Raw genomic sequence first — 11,888 nt, 5'->3', positions numbered from 1 at the left:
CAAATTAAAAAACAAAAACCTTTAAGAAATCATGACTGGAGCCCTTTACATTAAACTGCTCATATGGCTTTATCTTTTACATAATGATACCATATCAAACCACATGCATCCGATGGTTAATGTCCATGTATAAAAATAAATTTCAACCACCTACAATGATTAATGAATAATTTGTCACATGTGCTGTTACAAACCATAGTAAGTGGACCAATCATAAAACATACTAATTTCATGCCATATTAGTTGTAAAAACTGGACTAATATGCAACCTTGCGTATGAGGCATTTTTTCTTCCATTTCTGCTGTGTAAAGGCAATAGATCACATGAGCAATTTTGATGAAGCTTCTTGGTCTTCTGCATGGTTGCAAGAAAAAAATGCTGTCAAGACTTCTTTTTACATTTAAATAATTTTTCATTACAAATATATATTTTTTATAAGAACCTTATGTTCTGAATTTGAGGTTGCACTTATCCAATAGGATCGTATTATCAATATGAACAATACCTTCATAACTACACGTGAAGATTAGGTTTCATCTAAACAAAGGACTATGCCAATCTTAATAATATCCTTTGAACAAAGAAAAATTAAAGTCAACAGTTAATACATCAAAATAACTAACATCCTGTCCATTTGTATTGAAGAACATTATTAAACAGTATTGTCTAATAACCCATTTTTGTGATGTATCAAAACAATAAATTGAAATATTTGACGTGATCAAACAAAAAGCATTCACTTTTGTCTTACAATTTTTGGCCAATAGTATGGAACTCGAAAGTTGCTCAAGAGTTATAGTTTGGCCAGTATATGAACATTTAAAGAATTTGAATGGTTAATGTTTGGATAAAGTATGAATCAATTTATGAAATTTTCATATGACCAAACAGAAACATAACCAGTTTCATATAATTGACTGTAGGTACAATGTAGTAATATTTGCCCCTAAATAACGGTGTCATGTATTAAAGGGACCAGACGTAAAAAACCCGGCTAATACAGTATTTGAAAATGTGTCTTTGAATGAACCAACCTTTAACGTAGATATCTGGAAACTAGTGATATGAGACTGCTGCTAAAGAATTAGACAATAGTTTTTAAAGTTACCGTTTAAAATTTGAAGTTTTGTGGCTAATGAAGCTATACTGGGCGAGTACCTAAATCGGAACAGTACCTATCTCTGGAACAGCCATTATAAAAGTGTTTTTCCGATTGAGATCAGTTTATTTACGATTTTAATCAATAAAGATGCTTGCTTCAGATACAAGTTTTAAAGAACACGATTCTCCGGTGAGTATTTCAAATACTGCGACCATTTTAAGTTTTTCATGTTCAAATGTCAATACATGGCTCGCGGGGGAAAGACTTCATGCTTGCCACAATCACAGCATACTGGTACAGCCTGTATTTTACTAAAATCATCAAATTTTACTGACAAAAATGACAAGCTAGAAATAACATAAATTATTAATTTACTTAAACAAAACATGGAGCAATAATTTTAAAAGAATACCGAAAAATAAATAACGAATTAAAACTGTTCCATATTTAGGTACTCCGAGGACGAAAATGGCAGTCTTTAATTGTGCGGTTAATAAAGTACTTTTCATGCAGATTGGTAGTATCTTGAAAAATGCCATTTATATCAACCAATTGGTCTTGAATCCTAGTATGCTGATGGAAAATTTTGTAGTTGTGGAATAAGTGTAACTAAAAATAGTGCCAAAAGTGTTCCGATTTAGGAACTCACCCAGTATATCATAATTTTTCAAACTTAAATATGAACTACTGCAGTTTGATTCTTTGTCAGCAATCTTACACTACATTTACACAAAAAAGTTCATTCTAAGACAAAAAATAAAAAAGGTGTCCAAAAAGTCCATCTGTGAGCGTGTAGCTGTTAGCGATGTGATACATCAGCTTATGAGATTCAACGTGTTGTACACAACAAGGTCAATTTTATGTAAGTTTTGACAATGTTAGTTTTTTCTTTCAACTGTTTCATCTTGTATCATCATTGTATCTGTCTAGCCCATTTACGTCAAATGAACTAACAGTGTTTGAGATACCACTTAAATCCAAACGTCAATTTCAATTGGTTGTTAATTAGTTTTTTGGTTCATCACGTTCATTGTCATTTCCTGGGTCTTCAATCATAATTGGGATGCCGCGATTCAGTCTGTCTGAAATACAAAGAATAGCTTCATTTAAGATTTCTTCCATGTTTTTCAGTTAAAAGAACTCACTTGGGAGTTATGTTTCCATATCCCTTGAGTGTTCTGTTCAGGTCTCTTCGCAATGGGTGCAGCCTACTTAGAACTTGCAGCAATTGCTTCAAGTCTTCTGATTCTGATCTTGATTTATAAGATGGCTTTATTGCTTTAACGCCCAATTCCTCATCCAAAGATTCCACCATTTTCTTTACTACGGGATAGGCTTTCGAAATTCTGACAATTGTGTTTTCCATTTTAAATGCTGCTTTACCCTTTATCAGTTCTTCAACATCTTTCAGATGGTTTTCTCTTGCAAGTCAGATGGTTTGATTTTTCCCTGTTTGTCTTTTGGTTTTACCATTGATGCCATCCTGACCTTTATAGCCAGCCTCTGTGGCAGCATGATCTCCGTTTTCAGAATACAGTCTTTGCATTCTACCATATACTTTGACCATGGAGAGTGTTTGAAGAGGCATGGGATCAAAAATTTCAGCATGTTGCTTACACGGAATATGTCCCCTTTTTCACAGCATCCTTAAAATTCAAGATGATGAAAAAAACAAGGAAATTTTCACATAGTTGTGAAGTTCATCTGCCTTCACCAGCTGCACATCTATGTCTGCCCTTTCTGCTAGTTCAAGCTTCACCGGTTGCTTTTCTAGAGTTTTAAAGGGATCTCCTCAGTTGTATTTATATTGAAATGCCATCCTGGGTGACTGCTCTGCCTTGTTTATCCGCTATGAGCAGATGGACAAAACACTGTTCATCCTGAAATGTATTAAATAAAAATTCCTCACTACTGCATACATTGTGTACAACTGAAATAACAGTTTTATTACGATCAAGTACTAATACAATAGATATTGCTTATTCTGACAAAACAAAATGAACGTGATCATTATTATTGCTAACATGTCAAAAGACTGGGAATATCACCATTGTTCTAAGTAAAAATGGTAATATTCCAATTCCACAATGAATCCATGTCACAAATATATCTCTTCATTAAGTGATAATGTTATAATATTGAAACCATAAGTATAAATATTTAAAAAAAATCTGGTTTATTTAAATCATTTAGTAAATACATAATAAATTAGCCATGCTTTGAAGAAATTTAACATTAAGGAGTATGAAGCTTTAAAAAAACATCACCATGTATTAGCTTGATCCCTCATCTCTTCACTAGACAGTGGCCAAACCACAGTCTTTAAGAAGCCGTCCATTACATCAAGCCGTCCATTACATCATTGTACACAGCAGTGCGAGTTGATTGGTGTGTTTAGTTGATGTTGTCAGGCACTGTGCTGAGTGGGTGTATCAGACAGGTCTTTCATCCCAAAGTAATCCATTGCGGCTTCCAATATGTATGCTGTACCACAAAGAAGCACAAACTGTCCACGTGCTTTGAACCGGCTTTTAACGTTGCCATTTACACTTGTTTTCTGGATTGCAATCTGAAGATGGCTTAGGGTTCCTTTGTCTCGTCCTGTTGATTTCTTCATAAACTTCTTTTCAGTATTCTGAATGCATAATAAAATGATACAAATGAAAATGAAAATTTTAGCAATAGCACTATGTCAGTTTGACAGGCAAAGCAATTTGAAAGTATAGTTAAGTAAAGATGGGTTAGTACAATGGTTTAATTTGCTTTCTGTTTTTCCAACAGGCAAATGGACAGACAGAGTGATACCTCAAGGGCTACAGTAAATGCTTTCCATTGGTTAAAGGTTAAATTTGTATAGATCTGTAGCTGCGGCTTTCCCATTAACATAAATGTACATGTTTCAAAATTGGAAGAAGTAAATATATCATAAATGAATTTATCTTAGACAACAGACAGTGGCTTAACCTATTTCTTACCCGGTAAGCGCAATGGCTTCTCACCAAGCGACCCGAAGTCGATTTCCAGCCTGGGCGCATGTGCGTTTGGTTTGTGGTCACCAAGCCGCACAACTGGGTTTCCACCGGGCACTCTGGTTTTCCCCACAAGACAAGACCACAATCTCGCGCAACATCGTGCCAACGAGGGTGACTTAGTATAAGTTATCATAACTTTCTTCACAACCTTTGTAAACTATGTAATGTTTAAATTAAACCTATTTCTTCTTGATGGTGCATTTAAAATATAAATCATAGATACTGATTTTAAAGAACACTGGCTTTAAAAAAGCAAAAGTATAACGCACTGGATCTACCTTTAGAAAGTCCATCTGAGTGTGAAACATTTCAACAACAACAGGAAAGAGATTGTCAAATCGCTCCTTTGGAGTGTGGGCTCCTAGCGTCAGTGTCTTTGTCCCGTCAAGTCGTACTTGTGTAAGCTGATCTCCGTCAACTGGAATTTGCAGGCGTTCAAAGTCATCACCCGAAAAATACTCTAAAAAAGAATGCATGATACATGAAAGGAAATACCTTATTTATTGTACATAATTGAACGAAATATATTTTCCAAGAACAAGATATCATTCCATTTACAGAGGTATCAAACAGCTAGTTAAAATAACAGAAAGTATGACATCAGTAGCCTAATGTATTTCACTTTATATAGCATAGGTCCAGCTAGGAAGAGTGAGGCACCCTACTGCCCCTTTAAGGCACCCTGCTGCCTTTTCACTACGTCTAGATATGCCCTTTTGTTCGACAGTTAATTTTTAGAAAAAACAAACTAATTACATAATTTCAACTATCATGCAAGACTAAGGTATACATAAGTAGTAACAACACATACACCAGAATAACACATTGGCCCTTGTATGTGCCCCATTAACGCTTATTTCATGCGCATCAAAAGTGCCCTTACTGACCTTACACCCAGCCCTTTTAAATTCAATATGACCTTCATGCTGGTAGCGATGCATCCTATTTCTATATTTAACCTTCAGATGTGGTATTGATATCATTATATGTTCCCAGATAGATAATAATCAACATTAAAGTATCTTCAGATGTGTTGTTTATCTCATTATATGTACCAAAAATGATATAAATCAACATTCAAAACACAAATAATGAGCCAGATTCTTTTGTTTCCCTGGCTACGATCTAGTCCACCAAAATGGCCGTCGACGAGTCTTTTGACGATTTTTTTACCATACTCGTTACAGGGATGAATAGGAAATGTTAATATAATAAAAAACATATCCCTGATCGCTCATTACTGTACCTAGGCTAAGATCAAAGTCAAAACAAATTTGTTTTTGGACGTTAATGTCTTGCAAACCAGTTAGCAACAATAATGAGCGATCATGCATACTTTTTTTAATTATTTTGTCATTTCTTTTGTAACCTTGTCTGTCATAGTTTAAATTCATCAAAATACTCGTTGACGGCGATTTGGGTGGAATAGCAAACCAGTTACTTTTTAAATTTCTCGTTAGATTCTGTTTCCAACACTTTTGGCATAATCTTTCAAAACATGAAAACAGAATAGGAAAATGGAACTTCAAAACCGGTTCGATGTCACATTTTCTCCTCCCTAAAACAGTAATTATGTCCCTTGAGGGTTCAGAACATAATCAACATGTTTTCAACATAGGCGCCGCCATGTTGAACTACTTTATGACGACCCGTATTATATCCGAGGCCATATCCCTGCAACATTCGCGAGCCAAAAAAAGGGTTTTAAAGATAACACGAATCTGCATTTTTCTGAAAGCTAACTGGTGTAAGTAAACACAGATGGGCTGTTTAAAACAAGAGGGCCATGATGGCCCTGTATCGCTCACCTGTAGCTTTGCTAAATAAAGTGAACATTCTGAACTATTATCATAAAGATCCAATGAAAAGTATGGCCCCTAGAGGCCACTTGACCCGGGTTGACCCAATATCGAACCTGACCTAGCATATGTTAAGATGATCATTCTGTCCAAGTTTCATTAAGATTAGGCTAAAATTGTGATCTCTATTGTGTTCACAAGGTTTTTTTACTAATTGACCTAGTGACCTAGTTATTGACCGCGGATGGACCAATGTCGAACTTGACCTAGATGTTATAGAAATGATCATTCTGACCAAGTTGCATTAAGATTAGGCTAAAATTGTGACCTCTATTGTGTTCATAAGGTTTTTCTAATATCTGACCTAGTGACCTAGTTATTGACCGCGGATGACCCAATATCGAACATGACCCAGATTTTATAGAGATGATCATTCTGACCAAGTTGCATTGAGATTAGGCTAAAATTGTGACCTCTATTGGGTTCACAAGGTTTTTCTACTCATTGACCTAGTGACCTAGTTATTGACGGTAATTGACCCAATATCGAACTTGACCTAGATTTTATAGAGATGATCATTCTGACCAAGTAACATTAAGATTAGGCTTAAGTTGTGACCTCTGTTGTGTTCACAAGGTTTTTCTACTAATTGACCTAGTGACCTAGTTATTGACCGCGAATGACCCAATATCGAACTTGACCTATATTGTTCTAGAGATGATCATTCTGACCAAGTTGAATTGAGATAAGCCTAAAATTGTGACCTCTATTGTGTTCACAAGGTTTTTCTACTAATTGACCTAGTGACCTAGTTTCTGACCTGGGTTGACCCAATATGGAACTTGACCTAGCTTATGTTAAGATGATCATTCTGACCAAGTTTCATTAAGATTAGGCTAAAATTGTGACCTCTATTGTGTTCACAAGGTTTTTTTACTATCTGACCTAGTGACCTAGTTATTGACCGCGGATGACCCAATGTGGAACTTGACCTAGATTTTATAAAGATGATCAGTCTGACCAAGTTTCATAAAGATTAGGCTAAAATTGTGACCTCTATTGTGTTCATAAGGTTTTTCTAATATCTGACCTAGTGACCTAGTTATTGACTGCGGATGACCCAATATCGAACATGACCCAGATTTTATAGAGATGATCATTCTGACCAAGTTGCATTAACATTAGGCTAAAATTGTGACCTCTATTGTGTTCACAAGGTTTTTCTACTAATTGACCTATTGACCTAGTTATTGACGGTAAATGACCCAATATCGAACTTGACCTAGATTTTATAGAGATGATCATTCTGACCAAGATACATTTAGATTAGGCTTAAGTTGTGACCTCTATTGTGTTCACAAGGTTTTTATACTAATTGACCTAGTGACCTAGTTATTGACCGCGAATGACCCAATATCGAACTTGACCTATATTTTTCTAGAGATGATCATTCTGACCAAGTTGAATTGAGTTAAGCCTAAAATTGTGACCTCTATTGTGTTCACAAGGTTTTTCTACTAATTGACCTAGTGACCTAGTTTTTGACCTGGGTTGACCCAATATGGAACTTGACCTAGCTTATGTTAAGATGATCATTCTGACCAAGTTTCATTAAGATAAGGCTAATATTGTGACCTCTATTTTGTTCACAAGGTTTTTCTAATAATTGACCTAGTGACCTAGTTTTTGACTGCGTATGACCCAATATCGAACTTTACCCAGATTTTATAGAGATGATCAATCTGACCAAGTTGCATTAAGATTAGCCTAAAATTGTGACCTCTATTGTGTTCACAAGGTTTTTGTACTAATTGACCTAGTGACCTAGTTATTGACCGCAGATGACCCAATATCGAACTTGGCCTAGATTTTATAGAGATATTCATTCTGACCAAGTTGCATTGAGATTAGGCTAAAATTGTGACCTCTATTGTGTTCACAAGGTTTTTGTACTAATTGACCTAGTGACCTAGTTATTGACCGTGAATGACCCAATATCAAACTTGACCTACATTTTATAGCGATGATCATTCTGACCAAGTTGCATTGAGATTAGGCTAAAATTGTGACCTCTATTGTGTTCACAAGGTTTTTCTACTAATTGACCTAGTGACATAGTTATTGACCGCGGATGACCCAATATCGAACTTGACCTAAATTTTATAGAGATGATCATTCTGACCAAGTTGCATTGAGATTAGGCTAAAATTGTGACCTCTAATGTGTTCACAAGGTATTTCTACTAATTGACCTACTGACCTAGTTTTTGACCCCAGATGACCCAATATCGAACTTGACCTAGATTTCATAGAGATGATCAGTCTGACCAAGTTTCATGAAGATTAGGTCAAAATTGTGACCTCTGTTGTGTTCACAAGGTTTTTCTACTAATTGACCTAGTGACCTAATTATTGACCGCGGATGACCCAATATCGAACTTGACCTAGATTTTATAGAGATGACCATTCTGACCAAGTTGCATTGAGATTAGGCTAAAATTGTGACCTCTATTGTGTTCACAAGGTTTTTCTACTAATTGACCTAGTGACCTAGTTTTTGACCCCAGATGACCCAATATCGAACTTGACCTAGATTTTATAGAGATGATCAGTCTGACCAAGTTTCATAAAGATTAGGTCAAAATTGTGACCTCTATTGTGTTCACAAGCAATTGTGAACGGACGGACGGACGGACGACGGACGAAGAGTGATCACAAAAGCTCACCTTGTCACTACGTGACAGGTGAGCTAAAAAATGGCGCCAGAAGCTGAAAAATTCCTAATTTTTGAAGGTGTTTTCATAACGTTATTTAACATATCCAAATGTTATACTATTATCAAAGTTTACAAAAATGCAAATGATTCAGTAAAACAACCAATATAAATCTTTGGCGGTACTTTTAATGAACTCAATCAAGGAAAAACATATGAATTACTTCATCAGCTAACATATCCATTATTTTCGAAATCTATCTTAACAGTAATCAAAGATGGTTTTTAGTATCATAGGCAAAGAAGTTTTACACAATTTAACACTTCAAAAACATCTGTATGTCCAATTTTGCCCTAGAAATATGTTTTTTTAAATTGTGTTATTTTTCCAACATATGTACACAAAAGTTTATGCCTTGGTTAAAATATTACAGCCAGATTAAAAAATTAATATCAAAAATGATTATTGTAATGTCGACCTAGTAATATCTTATAGTTTCAAAACAATTAATCCCTGTTTAACTTTTTAATGCCACTATTTATTAACATTATAAATTGCCAGAAACGTTGCACTCCTGACGAAAACATGTCATATGAGAAACTGCACTGAGAAACTGCACTATCAACATATTTTCCATTAAAACTATGTGCTTAAAATTATGATTATCTTCATTAGTCATATAAATCTTTTAATAGTATTAAATCAATATTCATTATAGTTTTTGCTTTTTATTCTGAAAGAGAATAAGTTTTATTTCAATTACGTGAAAAAAATATTCATTTATGATTTACATAGAAAAGGTTTTGAATAAAAGAAACAAAGTGCCATTATATCATTCTGTTATGATGGTATGAATTAAGAAAAACAAAACAGAAACAACACTCAACAACCTAGAACATTTAGAGAAATCGAATGCGTTGCACTCCTGACAATGTATATGGTGCAACAACATACTTCACTAATAGTGTGTTAAACGACACCACTTTCAAGACAGTGTTGGTTGCACTCATTTATTTCTGTTAACATGAACTTAAGCTTGATGCCTCTTCCTATCTGGAGTTCTGGAGCTGACAACTTTCTCAGTACATCAGTCATGGGCTGCCAGGATATGTCCTCTTTGTTGGGCCATTTGTAAACTCCTTCTATTGATATAGCCCTCATGAATTTTAATTTGACGTCATTTTCCTCAACAATGGCAACCTGTAATAGTTTGCAAATATTAGAATTCTAGCTTAATGCATACATATAATATATATTCAAATCCTTAACTGATTGTACAAAACAATACTTACTTTGGCTATATACAGTTGCTTGCATTTCTTGCTGGAAAGAATGACAGATACAAAGTCTTTAGTTTGAAATCTGACATTATATGCATGAAGGTACTTTGGTAGGCGGAACAGGACATCCACGACAGCCTGAAATAGACATTTAAATATTGGTGGGTTACAAATGTTTTTGGTAAGTCTGCCTGATCCATGTATTACACTGTTATTGCAACAAAATATCATTAAAGCTGTCAAAAGAAATTATTGCTAACCTTCAAATCTAGCAGATAAGTAATCACATGCCCATCTGCTGCTAGTTTGGCCAGACCCTCTGCTTTCGGGTTGTCATGAGAGGAAGACTCCAGCTGCATTACAAAAGCCCTGTTGAATAAAAATATGAGTAGAAATCAAAATGCTTTATCATGATGAATCAAATATTATCTTAATAACAGTGTAGCATGTGAAATTCCAATGCCTATTTCATTTAAACATTTATATTTTGATAAAAGACTGATAGGCTTCACTGCATAATTGCCTATTCCACCTGATTTGCTTACCTGTAACCCTGGAAAAAAGTCCTCAAAGACCTATCGAGGTGGGGGAGCCATCTTGTGCCGCTGATCCATGTAGGCATTATGGAGGTATTGAAGTTTAAGACTGAAAATGTTTCCATTAGAGCCTTTTTCTGTTTTGGTGATTTTCTATAAAGGTAGTAAAGCCCCATCAAGAGTGTCATGGCACTGTCATAAATCATGGAGCTCATTTTTACAGCATCCTTAAAGGCCAGCTCAAATCTGTGCGCAAGGCAGTGAGTGACGACAATGTGTGGCCAATCAGCTCGCAGGAGCGCCGCTAACCCTTTGTGTTGGCCTGAAATATTATACAAGTCTTTACTTGCGGTGAATGAAATGATATTGCGTGCAATAAGCTTATACGTCAAATAATGAACATGATTCATCAGCTACAAATCAGCTACAAATGTATATAATGGTGCAGATCTGTGTATAAATAGCGACTGATATTGTTGAAATACAGTTTCTATAATTACATGCTTGCAAATCATATTTTAATATGTTTATCTTTATGATATTTATAAACTTTCATAGAAAATATATTGAAATAATTCACATGATAGGCCTGAGATGTTCTTGTACCTTGCATGTTTGAAGCCCCATCAGCAGTAAACCCAACCAGCTTTGATTGCATCAATTCCTTGAATACTTTCTTGATATGATCGTGGATATCCCTGGCTAAAGCTGAGTTTGCACAACCAATATGCAAAAATGAATCTGTAATTCTACCCAAACTAACGGTTGTAATGTAAATGTTCTCCATATCATCTCCCGTAAAGTCTGTTGACCCATTAATGGTGAAACTAACAAACTGTGATTTTGTCAATTTGGTTACTGTTTCCTTTCGCGCAACTTCAGCAATGGATGCCAGAAATGAAGCAGCAGCATGATCATTTCTGTAACTTGTTCCGACTGGCAAACCCTTCGCTTCATCCAAATCAGAGATTACATTGAAGGTCCTTAGACTCAGGTTATGTTTTGCAATCGCATGGGCAGTGCGGAATTTAATAACCAGACTGTCATACTGGGACTTTTGCAGGGCTTTTAAGCAATGCGCAGCTTTACTTTGTGCGGGTGGTTTAGCGAAGCTACCTCATCGGCCCTTACATGTATTTTACTTTCACTGTGCTGGGTAAGGGCATCACGTTTGAAATTGTTTGAGCACTTCACAAATGAGGATTCTTTTAACTTTTAATCCGTACTGTTCCCATACAAACTCGTACAGTGCTTGCAAAACATACGGTTGGCGTCTGTGTCAAACCTAAGCCATGAAAAATCACCAAGCAAAAAGCCAAGTTTTCGATTCTTTTCATACTCTTTGGTGTTATTACCTGTCGCCTTTTGCTTTGGTGCAACACCGGGATTAGCATCGGGCGTGTAACGCAGTTGAAGTTGTTTCAT

General features: G+C 35.5%; 1 pseudogene; it reads right to left on the bottom strand.

Annotated features, from left to right (window-relative positions):
- Positions 1 to 3,510: 3,510 nt before the first annotated feature.
- Positions 3,511 to 11,888, bottom strand: LOC128230947 (E3 SUMO-protein ligase KIAA1586-like; annotated as a pseudogene).

Source organism: Mya arenaria, chromosome 4 (genome assembly GCF_026914265.1).
Source record: "Mya arenaria isolate MELC-2E11 chromosome 4, ASM2691426v1".
Classification (NCBI taxonomy): Eukaryota; Metazoa; Mollusca; class Bivalvia; order Myida; family Myidae; genus Mya; species Mya arenaria.
Note: the sequence above shows the minus strand (reverse complement) of the source record. Positions and strands in the feature narration are given on the sequence as shown.